The sequence below is a fragment of the Sturnus vulgaris genome, chromosome 1 (genome assembly GCF_052056855.1).
Source record: "Sturnus vulgaris isolate bStuVul1 chromosome 1, bStuVul1.hap1, whole genome shotgun sequence".
Lineage (NCBI taxonomy): Eukaryota > Metazoa > Chordata > Aves > Passeriformes > Sturnidae > Sturnus > Sturnus vulgaris.
The window spans coordinates 135,689,844-135,708,215 of NC_142243.1; the positions used below are offsets into that span (position 1 = coordinate 135,689,844).

Genomic DNA, 18,372 nt, shown 5'->3' on the forward strand with positions numbered 1-18,372 from the left:
TCCTACTGGGGGAAAAAAATGGTACACTGCAACACTAATAAAACCAATCAGTTCTCTAAGACTCAATGTAACTTTTTACCTTCTTGGTAGAAGTTTCCGTCCAGGTGCAATTACTTCATATGCTTTTAGCAGTAAGATCCAACACCAGTCCCAGTGTCTTGAAGTTGTATTAGGTACACCGACTCATTCAGCTACACATCTTCCATCAGTTAACACAGAAGGCACAATGGAAACAGGCTAAGATAAACAGAAGACAAAAATCTGAAATCACTTCTTTATGGAAAAGCCAGCGTTAAAATGAATACTTTTACTATTAATTCAAAAAGCTTTTGCTGACCCTCAGAAAGAACCAGACTGACTCACATCTCAGCTACAAACCAGAAATCACACCAAGAGTAGAACCCAAAACATGTATCCATCAACTCATTTAATTCAGGTATTACAATTTATTTTGCTAGGCCGGTACATGATGTTTACGTACAATTCAGAAAACAAATCACAAAGCTAATATGGATGTCTGCCCATGGGCCAGAGTAAACTGCCCCATAATAGAGACCACAAGTTTGGCTAAAGGCCACCAGGGGACAGTGGTCCAGAGCACTGCAGTTGTACTTCAGAGCTCAAAGAGCTTTCTTAGTGCTTCCAAACCAGGATTCAGAAGTCCTATGAAAAGATTTAGGCATCCTGTATTTCCATCCTGGAAGGAAGGGGGATGGTGTGTGTGTTGGATCTTTGTAAGGAATACTTTAATAAGACAAAGCACGGCCCAGTAAACAGGGGGAAAAACACTACACACTGTACATAGCTAGGAAGAATCACCTACTCACTGAACAAATTCAATCTGAAGTTTTTCTCGTGGGGAATAGTAGCTAAATGCTGTTAATTAAGAATATGGGGGGGAAAGCATATATCACATATTTTCCACCACAAAAGACTCTACTTAACTGCCAAGAATATTCAACGGCTTGTGTTCTTTCACAGGCTGATAATATTTACGTAAAATAGGTTTTCCTAACGCATTTATTAATGGTAACTGGGAATCCCATAGCTAAGGGAGTTTTAATGATTCTAATGGAGAGATCAGAATTTGTACACACTACAAAGGTAAACAAATACATCTGTCAAGCATCTTCTTTCCTCCTGAGCCTCAGCTAGTACAATTAATCAAAATCTGATGATTGCTCTGCATAAGGAATGTGTCATTTGTCTTACAGATTTAAGTTGAAGAAAACCACACTTAAACATTTCAACTCCTTCTTTTAAAAATTACTCAAAAATAGCTGACAACATAAACATAACATCTTGAATTCAGCATTTAATAAATGCTGAATTGTTTAAAACACAGTTGAAACTAGAATACTTGAACAAATATGCACACAGAAGAGTTACACATATGCAAGCCTTCTACTGAACTAGTTTTTAAGATCAGCATTATTATCATTGTGCAAAAGTGAAACTTTCATTTTCTGGACAAACAAGCTGAGTTCACATGCAATTAACAATAAAAAAGTGCTTTCTCAGCTTTCTGAAAGCTTGAAGTACAAGCATTTAAATGTTTACAGTTAAGTAAGCACCAGATTTTGTAAACTGCTAAGTAATGTTACACAGCCATCATTTCTAAGCATTCAAGTGAATTCTGCTAGGTGGGCAGTTCAGAATTTTACTTCAGTCTGACCTGGATATTATACCAGAAAATTTATTTTCCAATGAATTTAGTAAGAAACATTTAACAGGATACTGAAATATGGGTTTTTGACTGGTAAAAAGATCAATTATTAAAAAAACACTGAGGGAAGAAATTAATTTTAAAAGTAAATTTATGTTTAGTTTTGCCTCCAGAATTAAACCCTGCAAGATGAGTTTCCCCAAACTGCGCTTAATAAAATAATGCTGTCCTTGATGACAGGAGAGATAAAGCACTAATCAGCTCCAATGCCAACTACAGTATTTTAACAGAAATAAGATTTGTTGTGCTCCTCCTAGAGAAACACAGGCACACATCCAATAAGCAATCACAAGGGCATGAAGGCTTCAAATTTTGATTTCTCTGCTCAGCACTAACAGCATTCTACTACTGTCCCTTTGGTATATCCCCATAAAGCCATTCTACTACCACCCCTCTGGCAAAGCCCCATTTCTTTCTGTCAAGAGGCAGTACTGGAGCAGAAGGAGAAGGGCAGAAGGACGCCTTCCCTTTGCCAGCCATCACCTCCTCAGCTCACTTACATGCACGCTGGCTTTCACAGTTTGTTACTAATTCTTTCCTATCTTTCGAACGTAGCTGCAGTGTGTGTCCATAAGCAAACTGCCAGGTGGAAAACTCCCAGCTTTGCAGAAGGACTTGTGCAAGGAAAACACTGGGCAGGACGCGGGCTATTCCCACTGCCTTTTCCCCACCGCCTTCGCAGCCGAGATGCAATATCCCTGCAAACTCCTCCACTCCGACCCACCGGACCCGGCGTGGGCAACGACTACTGAGAGGTCAACCAGAAACTCCCAGGGGGGAGGGTGCGAACGGTGCCTCCGGGGTGCGCTGGAGGCCCGGGAGCTGCTCGCGCTGCTCTCCCTGAGCCAGGTGTCCCGGTGCCCCACAAGTTCAAGAGCCGGAGCTCGCAGGCCCCCGGCCCGATGCCGCTGCCGGGTGGCGGGAGCGCGGCGCCGGCCGAGGGGCCCCCGCGGCCCACCCAGGCGGGCGGAGGGCGGCAGCTCCTCCCTGCACACCGCGTCCGCCGCGCCGGGGCCGAGCGGGACCCACCCGGGGCTCCCCGAGCCCTGGGGGCCGGCCGTGCCCCCCTCCTCCGCCACGGGCCGCTCGCTCCGCCCGGGGGGGAGACAATGGGCACGATGACTTCACCTTCCAGCAATGTGAGGAACAGCGGGGGACGCCGCCGACTTCCCCCCGGGCCCTCTCTCCCCCAGGCTCGGGCTCCCGCCCAGAGGCGGCTCCGGCTCGGAGGTTCCGCTCCACCCCTCACCCGCCGCCACGCTCAGGGCGGCGGCCGCCGGCGGAGGCCCGAGCCGGGGGACGCCGCCACCTCCGGGCCCCTCGGCGCCCCCGCCCCGCCGCGGACCCACCCCCGGTACCTGTGAGTCGGCGGGAGGAAGCGGCGCTGCTCCGCTCGCCCGAGCCCGGCGCCGCGCAGGAAGAGCCTCCGTGCGTGTGTGTGTGCCTATGTGTGTGTGTATGTGAGTGTGTGTGAGTGAGTGAGGAACGGAGGGGGCGGCACCGCCCGGCCGGGCCGGGGAGGGGCGACGCGGGGCCGGGGCCGGGGCCGGGGCTGCCCGGCAGGGAGGCGGCGCCCGGGCCGTCGGTTTCCGCGACGCGCTGAGCTCAACGCGCACGGCGGTGCCGCCCCTCGCCCGCCCCCGGCAGGGCGGCCCCGGCCGCGGGAGCGCTGAGGACCCTGCGGTGGGGCCGGGGGCCGCTCCCGGTGCCCCCGCTCGTGGTGCGGAGCGTGCTCGGAGCCCGCGAGGCGGGCGCGGTGTCTCTGCCCCCGGGGCGGGGGACGCCGCAGCAGCACTAGGTACAACGTTATATGCATGCACGATTCCGTGGGCTTCACACCCGTGGAAATGGAAAGTGCGAGGCGAAGAGTGAATTATCGGGGCGTTTCAAGAGGGTCGTGCTGCTGAGCGCTGATTCACTTCCCAAAATGACAAAACGCTGTTTCTGTGCTGTAAGATACAGGTTTACCTTCTTTTCGCCCCACCTTGCCATTTGAACAAGAATCGACTCGGAATCTGCCCACAAGCCCCCAGCTTTTCCTTCGTGGCACGGCCCTGTTCTGCCTTTAGCTGCGGTCAGCCCCGGCCTCCTTGGGCACCGGCGTCCAGCGGCCCCAGCCCCGGGCTGCCTCCGGCCCGCCTCTATCGCTCACCCGTCCGTGAGTTCGGGTTCTCTTTCCTTTTACTACCGAGCTTCATGCCATGTTCTGCATGATTCCCTCCCTCTGCAACCCTACCGTAGCTGCCCCCTCTCCCACAGCTTGCTTACTGCTCCTGATCTCCACTTCTGGCCCAATTCCGAATCTCCTCTGGCATGTTTCAGAATTTTCTGCCTACATTATTAATACATTGGGTTTAAATCGTCTGCTTTTTTTTTTTTTTTTTCCCCTAGTTAATCATTCATACCGTCTCATATCATCTCAGAATTCTGTGGAACTGGAGCTAATCCTGTGGTTATGACTGGTGGTTCTTCCATTAAACTGGTATGAAACCTGAAAAGTTACTCTGGAAAAAGTTATTAATCACCCAGCCCGTATTTAAAACTGAATAAAATGTACCGTGCTTTCCTGTGGGATTTGCAGTGTACCATCAGTTAGAGGCTTGCACGTATACTTACCTTTATTTATGTGCATAGTTCCATTTAAGTCAATAGGACTACTTCCAGTGCATCAAATTCAAAGTAAATACAAGTCATCCCATGGTGAGATACTTAATCTGAAATGACAGAATAGACAATTACAACAAACAGGGAGGGGAAGTGGAAAATAAGGGTAACACCAATGAGATTATACTGGAATTTTGGCATGTTGTGTAGAAATCACGGCAGTTCCCTATTTGCTTATAAAAAGCCTGTGGCTAGGTGAGTTGTTCAGGCTACAGTACTGCAAACATATACATGTCACTTAGGGCGTGGAAGTGGTGCCATTGGGTTCAGCTGGATAAGATACGCAGAAGTTTATTACATCTAATAACGTGCAGAGTAAAATCTTGGACACTTTGTTATCTATGAGATTTGATACAGGAAAAGGAAATTAGAGAAAGGGAATTAGCTCATAAAATGAGAAAAAGACAAGAATGGAGGTGCATGAGGGAAAGAAAATGAAGAGAGAAACAAAAAGATTAGCATATAGAATACCATGGTATGATAGTGAATAAAGTTTGGAATAGCAACAGCAAACCATTTTACCAGCTCAAATTTGCAGCTACCAATAAAACAAAAACCAGCAAGCAAAGCAGTGCAGTAATGTATTACTTTCTAAATATCCAAAGGGATTCAGCAAATCAGTACAAATGTTCTGAAATCTCTTGGCTAGTGCTGGAGAGTAGGAGGGAAACAGAGCCCAGGTGTTTAAAATTCTGCACTGGGACATTGAGCAGTCACTGTGGTGATGAGATGGTTTCTCCTTGAAGCTGATGAGGGACAAAGCAAACCTCCAGCCAGCCACCTTCCTGAGAGCTTGGCAGTAGAGAGCCTGCAGCCAAGTAGGTGCCTTTCATCAGAAGTATTAAAAATAGTCAATTAACAAAATACACTAAGCATAGGGAAGAAAGTAACTCTTTTCTGCACAAGCTGTACACCAAAACTGGCAGTTGTTTATTTTGGTATGTAAGGAAGATACTTTTGTTTGCTTGCTTGCTAGTTTATTATTATAGAACAGGATGACAAAGAGGTATTAAGGAAAAGTAGGGCTGCTCAAACTCTTGAGTACAGAGGAAATACCTTATGCACACTGCATTTAGTGAGGCATGTAAGATTTAAGAATGCAAACTAGCCTGTCTTTCAAAACACTTTCTGAAGAACATCTAGAATTTAACCTTTGTGGGTATTTAATTCAGAAAAATACAAAGTATTATATCACAATACAAAAATACTGCCCTCAGAGCAAAACATCTGGTGTGTTCTAAGGAGGCACAAGCACACACAACATGCTGTCAAACATGGAAGGGTAAAAATTGTATCAGCATGAAGAGATGTGAGCAGAGAGGGCTGAGGAAGGAAAAAGTGCTTTTTATTGGTGATAAGGAATTGAGAAAAGGGTATGAGAAAGACAACCTCATCTCAATTTTCTATATCCTTCTCATAATCTCTGCTTATCTGGACTGCTTGCCTCAGTGTAATTTCAATATTTAAATATAAAGCACTGTTTTCTCATATGGTAGTGTAAAATCAGCACCTTGGGCCAGAATTTCATGTGTTGGTGGTCTTTTCTTTAAACTTGTATTGGAAGAGTATCAAATATGATGGGTAAACGTTTCCATGACTCTGATCTCACATCTGAGTCTCCCTTTGAAATCTTTTATCTGAATATTCAACCATCACCTTCAACATAAATTTGGCAAAGTGAAACTCTATTTTTGTATAGGTAATTTCATGTTTCCTGCAGGCTCTGTCATCATCTGGTCTGCAGCCCATCATTTCTAGGGAAAAACCTGTCCTCAACCCTTCCCCTTTTGACACACACATTTGTGTCCTTGATCTGTCTTTCATCTTGTTCTGAAGAACACCCTTTGTTGGAAAATTCACTCTCCTATATTTTCCAGCTCAACTGTCTTGCCAATTTATTTTTTTTCCTGGAGACTTTATTTTTAGCACCCCTGAATTTACTGATCTGTTTTACAGTGTTGCCCCACAGATGGCTGCATTTGCACAAAAAGCATTGCAGAAGATTGATGTGGCAGCAGGAACAAGTGGCATAGGGAAGGAAGAGAACTGTCTAGATCAATTTTGCCGCTGGAAAAAATGTAGTATGGAAATGCATTCTGACTTGCAACTAAAGAAGAAAGGATAAAAGCCTTTGATGAATTAAAATATCTGCAGTATGCATGGGTAGCAAAACAGAAATCAGGCATGCAAAAATAGGAAATATTAATAAATACCACTATAAAACTGATAAATATTATATAAATACAGCTAAGAGAAAAATTTCACAGGACAGGAATAAGTGTTGAATACAATCAGGTTTCTGTTTGCCCATTGTGAAAGATTATTTGCCGTGCACTGATTGTCATAAATTGTATTATGTGCCACAGATTAAAAAAAATAATAATAATACCTGTGTACCATGATGACAAGGCTAGGATAATGGATCAGTGACAAATAGAGCTATCTAATATAGATGCAATCTCACTGATCCAAGTTAGAAAGTGGCAAGATACCAGTAAATAATGTGCAAGCTGAGAACCTTCCAAATTTTTGGCATGTCATAAAACATTAAAGATGAAGGCTTCCACAGCCATTTCAAACATCTCAGATATCTTAGAATTACATCATCTGATCTAATCCGTTTCTGTAGTAGTCAATAAAGAAAAAGTAGAAAATTTATAATAAATAGAACTGCAGTCCCTAGAACATGCCTATTGCAGGAAAGAAAATTTGTTGAAATAGATAAAATTTATTTAGGTTTATTTCCAGACACTATGACAGAGAATAAAAATAGGTTGAGAAATCTGAGGGCCTGAATCCAAAAAGTGCTCCTAAACACGTATAAGGTGTCATTCAATTTACAAGACTACTATATGAGCTTAAAATTTCTCAAATGCATAAATCTGCTCCTAGATGTAGTATTTAAGCTCTGGAGGTAAGGAGTTGCAGGATGCAAAAGTGATACCTGTGTATTATCTTGGAGTTAGCTATTTTTAAAGACCAGTTTGCTATCACTGTCAATATCCTCAGGGAACCTCAATTTGTTAGAAAAATAAATGAAAGTCAAGTAAGAGTTATACTGCAAAAAAGCAGCAGACTGTAATTTCTGTTGCACAACACTATTTCCATTCTAGTCTCTTGAGCTTTCCTCCTCTTTTAGTCAGAACAGCCTGAAATTTCTGTTTTTCTGGGTTCAGACGTTATGTGCTTATTCTCTGCCCAAAGGTGAAATTGTTTCTGGAAATCTTGAGCAAGAATGTTTTTGCTGGTTTCAGTGTGAGAACAGTGGGATAAGGGAGGAAATGTTGCATAAAGGTAAAAGTGCTTTAGGGTTTTCTAAATAACTTTTTCATCATGATGAAGAGATGTGAAGAGATGAAAGTCGTGGTGGAAATAACCCTGCTCCGGGAAAACCTATACTTTCTCTAAAATTGGTCTCAAACGGGTCCTTCAAGCAGCATATACACTCCGTCTTTGTCAGAGCCAGGGAGCATTTACACTTGATCTTCCCTGAGAGGAAGGGCAACTATCTGCTCAGATTTAGCTGTCCTTTGAGTCACAAACAGCTCCTCCGTGTTTTCATGGTGACACACTGACTGACTGTACCCCGAAGTCCTGCCCTGTTACTGCCTAATTCTTCTTCGGGTTGGCTCATCTGCAGTGTTTAAAAATCTAAACCACATCTATGGGCCAATGAGGGGCTCTGTCAACTGTCTGTGATACGTGCAGAAGCAGAGTGTTTCTCCTCAAGAGCACCTTCCAATGTCTGCTGACCTGCCTCGAGTCCATGGCCAGGAGGTCAGTGGAGCTGAAGACAGCATGTGTTTGCAGCCAGGGTACCAGCTGCTAGCCGGGACATCAGAAGGGAGGGATTCTGGCCAGGCATGGCATGGCACAGCCCATAGTCACATGCTGTCACAGGTGATCATGCCAGGTGTTACATGTCCCTCATGAGCACACAATGGACAAAGACAGTGAGCAAAGTGTCCTTCTCAGCTGAATAGGGAGTGCTCACAGAAACAGGGGCATTGCTATGAGCACTGGATTAGTGGATGAAAAGGACAGAGGTGGTGAGGAGTGGTTGCCTTTAGCCCCTACTTAGGAAACACATTTTCTCATGCAATAGCTCTGAGAGCCAACAGCAAGCAGCAGTAGGACACAGGAGCTCTGTGCAGAGAGCTTTTTAGAAGTTTGTCATCCCTCCTGGCCTCACCAGGGCAGATGAGCCATAGGAGAGAATCACTTGCTGTACGTGGGGAGCTGCAAGCACAGCTCTGCCAGATTGTCTGGCAGTTCCCACTTAGGGTAAAACATTCTGTAGCCCCAGCCACTGCCAAGGGCAGATGACACGAGCAGAGCACTCTGATGCAGCCTGATTCTCCCCAGCATCAGCAGGGGAATCCTACAACTACAGTGATCTCCTGCATGCACTAAGGCAGGCGCTGGGATGGCCATTTCACCATGAGCATTGTGCTCATGCCTTCCTTCCTGCCAGCATCACTGGCAAGTTTGCTGTTTACTGTGACTGCTCTCAGCATGACCCTCATAACGCAGCAATTCTGGCCTTTACCTCTTGCCCAGAAGTCTCTTCTGTTGTCTCTGTTTCCTCAGGCTAGCCAGAACCAGGCCTTCCAGAAGTGTAAAACTCTTTCTTCCTTGCATGAATCTGACCCCAGATATAAGTTAACAACAGCAATTTCCTGTGGCCAGGAGCACGCAATTCCAATGCTCTCTCCAACAGTTTCCAAGACTTCAAGCCTCTTTTGCATCACACAGAGAGGCCAATGACTGCAATGATATGAGTTTACCTAGGAATGCTACTTTGACAGAGAGCTCTAAATACTGTTTTTGATTCATGGTAGGCATCATAGCAGTCCATGCCTAGTTTGACCATGATGCAATGTACCCAGAAGAGAACTGCTGGTCTCAAATGTCCTTTCCTCATGCAAGAGAAGTACCTGAAGCATTGAAAGAAGAGTCCATGTGCCTAAGGCTATTGTCCAAACACTTCTTGGACTCTGTCAGGCTCGGTGCTGTGACCATTTCCCTGGGGAGCCTGCTCCAGTGCCCAACCACCCTCTGGGTGAAGAACCTTTTTATAATATCCAACCTAAACCTCCCCTGAGACAACTTCAGGCCATTCCTTTGGGTCTTGTCACTGGGACCACAGAGAAGAGATCAGTGTCTGCTCCTCCTCTTCTCCTCATGAGGAAGTTGAAACTGCAATGAGGTTGTCCTCAGTGTCCTCTTCTCCAGCCTGACCAGAATAAGTGACCTCAGCTGCTCCTCATACGGTTTCTCCTCAAAGCCCTACATGGGGGTCTTCACGTGCATTTTCACTGATGTCAAAGTGAGGAAAATGTTCTGATGTGTTTTCTTCTCCCTGCTGTCCAACAAAGTCCCCAAGGGCTGGTACTCCATCCAGCTTTACCTGTGCCATGTTACAAGTGGAGTGCTACAGCTTTTGGAAGGTGTACCGACTGTGCCTCTCCTCAAAAAGAAATTAGAATTTATTTAAAATATATATAACATATGTTTGAGGCCATACTTGCTAATTTCTGGAACTGGAACTAATCTTTTTATTTTCATTCTAGAATTTGCCTATTGTCCCAAAGTAATCAAGTCAGGAATCAGAGGATTTGGCTTCTCTGAGGACTGTGTCTGCCTCAAGTTCTACAGAAGATACTGTGTATGTTGATGGTGCTTCCTTTTTTCCCTTATTCTCTCCCTTGGTTTGTCTTCACAGAGCTTTTTCCCTTGATTCCTTTCTATTTTTGTATTAGATCAACTAAACACACGACACCTAAGACTATACTCACTGTGCCCCCTGCTCCACCCCTTGCACTCAATTCTGGCCAAGATACATGGACAGAGATTTCCTCTCACCCAAGGGTAATGAGTCACAAAGTCTGGATGATTAGAAGTAAAGGTTAGGGTTTCACCTGCCTTTTGGGAGATCATTTTCTCCCTCAGATACCATTCCTAATCCTACACTTACTGCAGATGCACTCTTCTACAAGACCTGCAGAAGCAAGTCCTCCCTGGAGACTGCAGTGCTATTCATTGCTTTATGGAAGGTGTTTCTGCCCCACATTTACCTCTAAAGAGTTAGAATTAGCATTTGGCACTGAAAGTTGTATAGTTTTTTATTTTTGTTTGTTTCAAGTTTTGATAAAGTTTAACCACTGAGATTGTCCAGGTTCCTGCTTGAAGCAACAAAAGGGAAGCCCTAATGCTCAGTGGGCAGACTTTCTGATGCTGCTGGGGGGTTTATCTATAATGTGGAGGGTGTAGATGCATTTAAGCCAGTTCTACTTACATTCAACTGGCTGTGCAAGCGTGGAGCTCAGTGAAGAACAGCAGCTCACCATCCTTCCAGGCTGTGACATGCTCTGTGTTGTTGCAGCATTAGTGCTGACACGGAGTTGGTCAAGATCTTGTGATCCTAGTCTTTCCACTGCTGCTTGATTTTTTTTTTTTTTTTGCCTTCACTTCCCTAGGGAATACTGAGGTTATGAGATTCTGTACAAAATTATTTTCTGCAACAGTAACTGGCAGCATACATCTCTGCTTATGTGGAGGTCTCTGCAATGCCCAGGCTGTGTGTTTTAGGCTTTAGGTCATCCCAGTTCACCACTTACTTATCTGTCAGGTCTGGGCCATGAAATATAGAAGCTGAAGTTATTGGCGACTAGACACTTAGCCAGATACTTAGCTGACATATCCAAAAGGTTGGATAAGTTTATGATCAATAAGAAATCCATGCATCTACAGAGCTGAAGAAGGCAACAAGCAAATGATGCAAACCACTGACCAGGGAAGACTATGCACCTCCACAGGTGTATTCAGTCTTCATAGGAGAGTGGTTCCTCTGAAGCCTCTGGTATTGCCTGTACTGGAGACAGGGCTCAGTGGAGTAATTACTTTAGTCATGACGACAGATACTCCAAGGACATCAGTGGAAATCCTTTTCATGGTGCTGAATTACAGCTTGACAGCAGCCATCTCATGACACACTCCTTCTGATTCCACACCTGCGTCGTGACAACTGTATTGCTTGGTTACATGTAAACAATATCACTGCCTAAGGGGAAGACAAAAGGACAATAAATTTATTTTTATGAGATCTTTGGTTTCTTTGCCATCTCCTGTTTGCTTTCTGTATTACTTTGATTTTCCTTTTTGCAGGATTGTACATTTATTTGGACAATCTTTTCACTGCTTGCAATTTTCCAATTGCTCTGATGCAATTGCTTTCCCATTTATAATTTCTTTTTGTGTGCTGCTAGAATTTAGAAATTAGTGTCACCATCAGATTTTTCTAGTGTGCAATTGACAGAAGTGAAAGACCTCCCCATCCCAAAAGTGAGTTTCATGTAGTTATCAAAGATTTGGAGGGATGATGCTTATTTAAATTTTGCTGACAAGAAAGGACAAAGATATGTCACAAACTGGATTCATATCATCTGTTATGTGTGAAGACTAATTTTTAAATGGTTTTTAACTTACCATAGTAAGACAAAACTTGGAGCCTGACCACCTGCAGTTAGGACATGAAGGATGTACCATAGTGTTCTGAAGACTGGAGAGCCTTAAATGGTTTATAATCTGACACTGAAGACATAGGTCAGTGTAAACATTTTAGACAGATCATTTTTGTGTGACATACTGTGGCCTCATGTGAGCTAGTCTCTGAAGAAGCTGTATGAATCACCTTCTGGCTTCATCTGCCTTTCTTCTTTCAGTGTAGAGAAAGCACAGATGATCTTAGCTTCAACCTTACCATTTGAATAGTTAAGGTTAAGTAATATAAATTCTGTCCTCAAACTAGCCAAATATCAGAAAATATATCAAATGTTCCTTTTTTCCTTACTCCATAGCACTACTAAAAATCTAAGTGGTGATTCTCGCAGAATTATTTGATATAATAAATGCTCATAATTCAAAGTGTTATGATTAATCAGTGACGATAGTTTACATAGTTTAATTTGCAAATAGAGTCTTATCCCATTTCTCAGACCCCTAAACCAGTTTTTCCACAGCTGAAGGATTCTGTCAGCCAAATCACAACAGACTACTGGTGAGAAACAGTGAGGGAACCTCCTTGCAAGGATATTTTTTTGTTGTTGTTTTTTGGTTTTTTGTTGTGCAGACATGTCAGGTAGCTAGTTGGTGGTTTTTATTCCTCTTTATTCCATATGAAACCTTGATTTAGTGCTTCTACAGTACCAGGGTGTCCTGGGGTACAATGCAAAAAATGTGTATTCTATCCCATCTGTTGAAATGTGGGAGGGGTGGTGATCCTTATCTCTGTGGGAGATATCCTCTGCTGATGTGCCATCTGATAAGATCAGGGGGATGATCATCGTTATCTTTTCACAACCCATCCATCCTCCAGAAGATATATTCTGTTAATGGGCCATTCAGTCTATTGTGTGACTGATAAGATTACATCATCCCATTGGGAGATGCTCCAGCCAGGGGCAGAAGCCAAGCCTTTCCTACCTAGATAAAAAAACTGGGGTTTAGGATGCGAAGGCAGCCCTTTCCACTGGATCCCAGAGGAAAGTTTGACCTTTTCCACATCATCGCTGGACCTTCGGAGGAAAACTGCACCTTCTACAGGAGCACTGCTTCACCTGAACCACATCTGTCATCCAGGAGGATGCAGCCACCATTTATAGGGACTGCTACCAACACCCTGACTGACAGGGTGTCAGGCTGTATTCTGACTCTGTCGGTGGTTTTTCTTTTGTATTATTGCATGTATTTTATTTTTTCCCTTTCTTCCTATTAAATTGTATTACTGACTTGGAGTCTTTCACTGGTTTTGCTTTCGAACCAACACACAGGGATGTGTAAAGGTCAAGCCACAGGACTTGTACAGCCAGGTCCCTCAGCCATTGAGAGTGTTTCATGTGGGCCTAAAGTATGTCAGGACTAAGGGAGGGTTAGAATAAGTAGAATGAGAAAGTACAAGATCATAGGTTTTTGCACCACACTGAACTGTCATTTTCATGCTTTTCATAGAATCACCCCCAATACTGATAGGTTAGGGAGAGTCCAGAGGGGAGAGAGTTAACATCCTCTCAGTGCTGTGTCCATGATGGCCTGCTTTTTTTTTTGTCTAACTGCTAAGCAAAATACAAGTTGCATAAATAGAAACACTGAATATAGACTGCAGGAGATTATTTTAGCACTGTATGAAGACATGATGCCAGTGAATCTGTAATTTGAATATATATTTTTGTTGCAAGATCTAGTATTTTACACATAGATACATAACAAGAGCAGTAGGGCTGTCAGTTCTGGCCATCTCAATAGTGTTGCAGATTTTTGAAGAAGATGGCAAAACACTGCATTCAGTTGAGAAATCAATTTAAGCAGAACGCTTAGAGAAAATAGATTGTTATCTATAGAAAAGGGAAGTTAAGGGCAAGTGAAACTTCGCTAAAGTATGCTCTGTGTTGGAGAAAAAAGAGAAGTTCTATGCCACAAATGGAGTTGAGCTTAATCAAGATGAGCAATTAAACTTGTTGAGCTAGTTTAATTGCAAGAAAAATAATCCCATATATCTAAATATTAAGTTTCCTGAAACTGAAATGGATAGTGGCAGAATATAAGGTAATTAGGTACCAATGTCAAAGAAATAGTCACATTAGTTTGCATTTAGAATTAAGTAGCAAGGCAACAAGAAAATCATGTGTAATGCTTTAACAGGAATTAGGCAAATCTTTTGGTGTCCAAACTGACTAGTGCTCATATTACTAAAGATAAGCACCTTGAGGTATCTTCTGGGCATTTTCCATATCAAGGTTTCTTCATCCCTATTGTCTATAGAGCTCTTCACATTATAATGTTTCAATTGGCAATTTTTTTTGATCAATAAATAGAACTGGTCATTGGTATATATCTAATCTTAGTGCCATTCTCTATAGCCAGGTAAATGAAAGGCAGTTAAAAAATTGTTGCATGGAAGAAAACTCTTTCCTTCCCTTCTTTCATACACACAGATAGGCTTGGAGGAGAGTGTTGATGACTTTTACTTCCCTTTGGGAAATATGGCAAGTTTTTCCAACTGACTTGGCCAGAGTTTGCTGGAGCACAGCCCTGCCATGCACTCCTAGTTTTCTGCAGCTTGCTCACTTCCCCAACTCTTATGTACCTTCCAATTTAATGAGATTATTTTTCCCTTGGTGTTTTGCAGGTTTTTCCTGTCCCTTCTTGTTTTTCAGTGGAGTAATCATGCTTACTAATATCTTATCCAAAAGGCTGAGACTTCAGTACAGCTTTGGAAATACTGTATGCTGTTGACTTTCATTTGCCTCTTGTTTGTGCCTGCCTTTAAGCTGTTGATAGGAAAAATTCAGAAAAACCCCACCATAACTTAGCACATACAATACTCTATTAAATATTTTTCCTGCCAAAACTAAAGATGATGTCTCAGTGTCAGTGCACAATAGTGAGACCAATTATTTTCAAACTGTCTAGAAAGTTCCTACTGTGACCTATGGAGAGCTGCTTGGTGGTCCCCACAGACTTGGCTTCTCATCTTTTCCAGTTTCTAGCTTCTACTAAAAGCAAGGGAAAAATGGTATTTCACAGAAATAATGAATACAGATGCCCCAGGGGCATTATGTGAATGTGTACCACAGGAAAGATGATCTCCACAATGCTGGAAGCAGGGGAGACAGAATTTGCAAGACTTTGCAAGACTCTCTGTTGACCTTTGATCTACCATATGGAAAAGTTGGACATTTGAGTGGACTTTTATATCCTAGTTTGATTAACCTCTTTCTAGTCATTCTTTACTGTCATATTCCTCCCTACAGTTACAATACACTATTCTAAAGTACTTCTCCAAATCTAGATCCCTGGAATGTACATCTAGGATAAGAACCTTAGCTCCTGAGGCTAAGGATCTTATCCCATTGCTCTGCCAATGCAGGCTTTTTTAAATAGTCCTACTCTTAATCTAATTACTTCTCCAGTCCAGTTTGAAATTTTCTCAGTCAATGTAGAATTCAAACAGAACTGTAGGCTGTATGAATAAGCCTAGTCAGATGGGAATTTGTTCTGACTAAAGGTCAGGTTTGGCCTCTGAAGGACTGTGTAATAATAAGCGTTTGGTTCCCTTGAAAATTACAATTGTATGGAAATGTCACAAGAATATATGTATCTTTATTTAAAGAACTGGGTTTTTTTCCCCTCTGGATTGTTTAAAGACATGGAAACTGAGGTATTTTACAGTGCAGCTGTTACAGATGGCTCTGCCAATCTCCTTTAGAATGAAGGGGAGGCATGGGAAATAAGAGATCTTTAGGTAAGAGAAAAATCTATTGAAACTGTGCTTGGGGCTTGTGATTTACTTTTTCCAGAAGACGACTTTGGTCAAGCCTGCCTTAGCACCCAAGTGACTGTGCTGCAGGCTGGAGAGCTGAGAGGTTCAGCCTGCCTCCACACACAGACCTCTGAGAGGCTGCCTGGGCTCTGCCTCCTGATACTCCCCTCACCTCTGAGCACTGAAGCCGGGGAGAGCCCCTTTCATGCTACAGCTTCTTTCCCACTACTCAGTTGGTGTCCCATACCAAATTCAAGGTCCTATTTAGTGAAATTCTCTCTATATCTGTGTTCCTCTCTGGAACAAATAGTGACCTCAGTATGTCCTTAGGGTTACAAGAAATTTGTTTGAGCTAAAGTAAAAGAGAAGGGAGATTCAAATACCTACTACTGATAAACAAATAGCTTTTCTTCCAAAAGAAAACATGATGTGAAAAAGTATGCTTCAGACAGAGGATTGTGGAGGCATACCAGTGGCTGTTCACACTCAGCATGGCATTTACTGTACCCTTTTGACAGTTACCACCTCTGGTGTGACCCAGGGCTGATAAGCTGACACAGAACTGGCTTTCCCACCACAGAGGATGCCAGTGAGGTTAAATGTACCACTGAAGGGGCAACATCCTTCTGCTGCATCACTGGAGCAGTGCTGTCGGCAGCCTCAGCCTCCTGTCAGTGCTGCTCTTCCCTTGCACCCCAGCACCTTTCTCTCTCCAGAGCACAAGCCCGACTTCTCACTGTTCCTGAGCAGCAGATGCTTATGATGCCAGTCCAAATGCTTGCTAACAGCACGAGGAGGTCCTATGAAACAGTCCTAGCTGCAGTGAAGGACACGGAGGGCACCTTACTGCAGTTACAGCTTCCTCTTGTGAATGGCTGAGTAAAGAGGAACCATTTGGAAAGGAAATGAAAGAGCAGGCGGATTGCCAGGGAGAGATGTGGGGTCAGAGAGGGAGACGTGGTGGTGTATTATATCCTCGACAGAATGCAATTGAAACTGCTGGGAGGGAGCATGCTTCTGGCACATCGCTCTCTTCCTCCAAAGCGTGGTTGTGTGGGTGCAGCAGGAGTCAGTGAACAGCTCTGCTTGTTGTGTGAGTATTTGTTATTTCAGCCCACCACAGACTCGGGGTAGAATTACCTAAACACTTAATATTCACATTTTGACATATTCTTTTAATTCCAGAACCATAAAGACTACAGATCTTATGGTTTTGAAAATGAAAGAGAACCATACAATAATTTGCAGACATACATAATAGCATTTTACAAGACGTTATAGTCAATTTTCTTACTACAGTTGATCTGTAATGACTGTAAAAAAATCTCATGCCAATATGCAAGAAAGGGAGAAGGAAGACAAAATAAACCTATTTACTTTTAAAGGCCTATTGACAACTAATACATGATCAAAATGTAGTTTTTGTAAAACAGTACATTATACCAGGCAAAATCTAATGAAGCTGATTTTTAAACAACTTAGCACAATTACATTGATTGCAAGAGCAATTTGGGTAATTACTTGTGGAAATGACCATAATTAGCCAGAAATGAGCAAGAACCTTGCAAGTGTTCCCATATACAAGATTTTCATCTTTCTATGAGATGTTCAGTGCTCAGTACAATCTCCTTTATTTAAGCAAATTAAAAGATGTGGTGCCATATGTTCATAAATGATGTGTCATAACCAAACCCCCCAAACTTTGGGACAGTTCTGAATTGTTACAAGTGAGGGTTGAGATTTTTTAGGAAAGACCACTGTCCATTGTTACAGTAGCAGTGCCCAGTGACACATTCAACTGCATTTTATTATGCAGATGTGGAGGGGGAATAATTGTGCCTTCTCTATAGAAGTTTTGCCAGGGATCATGTCAAAAAGTTAATTTCAGTATGGTAGGAAGAACAAAGAACAAAGAAGAGTTTGATATTTTATTCATATTTAGATTAGGTCCAGAGAGATGATGAGAATGTTAATTGGTCTCCTTGAAGAGACAGACGTTCCCACCAAGCAGAAAAATCATCTTAAGCAATTGGGTCTTTTTTCTTCATTATTCTTCTTTAGCCTTTTAATCTCCACTATGCAAAACTAAAGGGCAGTTGAAGAAAGCCAGAACAAATGGCAAGAAAATGAGCACATGAACAGAAGAGACTTCAGCTGATGAAGGGATTTGTAAATAGCAGGGACAATAGTCAAAGCAGGTCCTATCCTTCTGAATAGAAATGAGTTTGCTAGGACCTTTCATAATTGTTTATGACCTATTATTGTTGTTATCATCATAGATCTCTGGTGAAAGAGGAAAGTAGCTTATGGAAATTTATGGCAGCTTTAGAGATAAAATGGTTATTCTGTAAAAACTTTTGCTGTTAAAAAGCAACATTGAATAGTTGTAAGAATCTTCTCTGCTTAAGCAAGTGGTCCTGGCGATATAGACTTCCCAGCAGAATGCTCAAAATAACACTCTGAAGTGACTATCAACAAAACTTAACTCAATACTGCCAGAAGAGTTGTGTTTTTGACAAAACTCACCTCATTGTTGATCAACACAGTGAACTTTCTCTGTAAAACTCCATCCAGCTGGACAAGGTACGTGAAACTAGTAAAACGAAATAGATTACTCTAAAGCTCAAGTCAAGAGGTGGCAAACCCTGTGCCAAAACCCTGT

At 42.9% G+C, this 18,372-nt stretch overlaps 1 protein-coding gene and 1 long non-coding RNA gene across 4 annotated transcripts in view; one reads left to right on the plus strand and one right to left on the minus strand.

Moving 5' to 3' along the window:
* RNF19A (ring finger protein 19A, RBR E3 ubiquitin protein ligase) overlaps positions 1-4,423 on the minus strand; it is a 56,504-nt gene extending 52,081 nt beyond the window's left edge. Inside the window, exons 1-2 of one of the 3 annotated variants that reach the window (XM_088177693.1) lie at positions 4,343-4,423; positions 80-237 (exon numbers count right to left, since the gene is read on the minus strand). The gene's annotated coding sequence lies outside the window, so the exon portion shown is untranslated. Of the gene's footprint in view, positions 1-79; positions 238-2,854; positions 2,879-3,084; positions 3,229-4,342 lie in introns of those variants that run through there. The other 2 variants (XM_014879782.2, XM_088177700.1) reach the window with 2 other exon arrangements.
* Positions 3,411-13,180, plus strand: LOC106855267 (uncharacterized). Its single transcript, XR_015808109.1, has 2 exons — positions 3,411-3,884; positions 4,118-13,180. It is a non-coding gene; the product is annotated as an uncharacterized LOC106855267 (long non-coding RNA).
* The last annotated feature ends 5,192 nt before the right edge of the window (positions 13,181-18,372 follow it).